At 33.3% G+C, this 2,416-nt stretch overlaps 1 long non-coding RNA gene across 1 annotated transcript in view; it reads right to left on the bottom strand.

Annotated features, from left to right (window-relative positions):
- Positions 1 to 303: 303 nt before the first annotated feature.
- The window catches only part of LOC125919371 (uncharacterized), a 24,013-nt gene continuing 21,900 nt past the window's right edge, over positions 304 to 2,416 (bottom strand). Inside the window, exon 3 of the long non-coding RNA XR_007456741.1 lies at positions 304 to 467. This is a non-coding gene — a long non-coding RNA (uncharacterized LOC125919371). The remainder of the gene's footprint in view (positions 468 to 2,416) is intronic.

Raw genomic sequence — 2,416 nt, 5'->3', positions numbered from 1 at the left:
GGATCGTAGAGGAGATAGTGCTTTAAGTATGGAGAGAGGAAGAAGTACAGGAAAATACAAGGTCAGAAAGGTGTGCGTGGAATTTGGTTTCATGGAAGTCATTTGTGACTTTGACATAAACAATAACAATGAAGTAGTGGGGACAAAACTTGGCTAGGGTGAGTTTGCCTATGAAAACAATACAAAGAACTGTCAAAAGATAGCACGTGTTTCATAATATACATAGTTGGTGATAACGACAGTAATGGAATGAAAACACTGTTATTTGATGGATATTGGGTTTATGTACAGCATTTTGCTGAGCACTTTTCAGGCATTATTTTACTATGTGCTTGTAACAGCACTTTGGAATCTGTATTATTTTCTTTATTTTAAAAATAAGGAAATTGAGACCTAGAAAATTTAAGTTACTTGCTAAGATCATGTTGCTTTATCACAAACAGAAGATTTGCAGCATCAATCTTCACCTAAAGAATTAAAGGAGTGAAATAATTATTGCGTGTACTTATTTTCTGCAAATTTTTGCTCTTTAACTAAGATAACAGTTAATATATGTTAAACTCTGTTTTTGGAGTTTATTAGCATAATTGGATCACAAGAAAGTGATCATCACATCAGCACTGTAAAGAAGTGATGGCTGCAGAATGTGATGTTTCTGATTTTTCAATTCTAAAATCCAAACTTGAAGGACTTACAATACCTCTAAAATGTATTTGTGTCAAAAGTTCCTGATATAATGAATGCATTTCAGACTGAGGGAAAAAACTTTTAATTCATTTCTTATTAATTTTTTCCTGAATGTCATTGCAAAATAGCTAGAATAATCCATATTTAACCAGGTAAAATCCTAAAAATCAACATGCGTAATTTTAGATGATCAGATTACAAACATGAAAATGTGCTGTGATAATTTAATAATTTGTGTTGTGCAAATTAATGGCAAATAATTAGCTACCTATCTCACATTATACTAAATTAAATCAGAAAGATTGGAGATTTATATATGAAAACATAAACACATTAGGAAATATAAAGTCTTTATAAAGTAATATTGGATTACGAGAAGCCACTCTAGCAGGATAGGAAATAAGAAAAGGAAGCACTGACAGGTTTGCCAACTCAAAGAAAGGGAATAATACTATACAAAAGTTGAAAGAGAAGTGAAAAACTGGACAAAATATAGAGAGAGTATACAAAAGAAAAATGGATAATATCTATATAAATAGTTTCTGTAAATAAAGATGACCAGCTTAATAAAAAAATGGGCAACAAATATGAAAAGGCAATAAATTCACAGAAGACACAATGTACAATGAACAAATAAAAAGATGTTTAGTCACAGTGGTGATTTAAAAGATACACATTGAAATAATGTTAAAGTGGTTGTCTCCACTTTAACAAAAGAAAACAAGAGAAAATTACTAATAATACCTATGGGTATGGGGGAATAGACACTTTCAAACACTGTGGGTGTATGTGATAAACATTTATTATGGGGGAATTTTCAGGAAAATCCCCAATTAATGTCAGTTGTGTAATTTTGTTTTTTCTTATAATGGGGCTGGAGAAAACACTATGGATACCAGTTCTAAGTGAAGCTTTCTTACTGCCACCAAACCCTTTTCTCTAAGCTAAAGATTCTCCCTCAGGCTGCACAGGAGAAACATCTGGGTAACTTAAAAAAAAGGGGGGGCCCAACCAATCAGTTGAAAATCTCTGGGAGTTGGCATAATGCATTGCTGATTTTTAGAATCTTCCCAGTAGAATCCAATATGCACTAGGGTGAGATCTCTAAGCATCTTCACCTTTCCTGTTAGGGAGAGTAAGTAACAAACCTAAAGCTAATTATTATTTTTTAATGTTTATTTATTCATTTTGGGGGGGGGTGGAGCATGTGTGAGCAAGGGGAAGGGCACAGAGGGAGAAGGAGAGAATCCCAAACAGGTTCTGTGCTGTCAGTAACAAGCTCTTTAAAACTGTTGTCTCTGAAGACTGGTCTTAAGGGGAAATTTACTTTCGAAAGCATATTTTTATAAATTAAAAAAAATTATTGTTTAATTTACATCCAAGTTGGGTAGCATATGGTGCAACAGTGATTGCAGGAATAGATTCGTCAATATCCCTTACCCATTTAGACCATCCCACCTCCCACAACCCGTCTAGTAAACCTCTATTTGTTCTCTATATTTAAGAGTCTTTTATGTTTTTTCCGCCTCCCTGTTTTTATATTATTTTTGCTTCCCTTCCCTTATGTCCACCTGTTTTTTATCTTAAATTCCTCATATGAGTGAAGTCATATGATATTTGTCTTTCTCTGACTGACTAATTTCACTTAGCATAATACACTCTAGTTCCATCTATGTACTGCAAATGGCAAGATTTCATTCTTTTTGATTGTGGAGTAATACTCCTACAT

This window comes from Panthera uncia, chromosome B4 (genome assembly GCF_023721935.1).
Source record: "Panthera uncia isolate 11264 chromosome B4, Puncia_PCG_1.0, whole genome shotgun sequence".
In the NCBI taxonomy this organism is placed as follows: Eukaryota; Metazoa; Chordata; class Mammalia; order Carnivora; family Felidae; genus Panthera; species Panthera uncia.
Note: the sequence above shows the minus strand (reverse complement) of the source record. Positions and strands in the feature narration are given on the sequence as shown.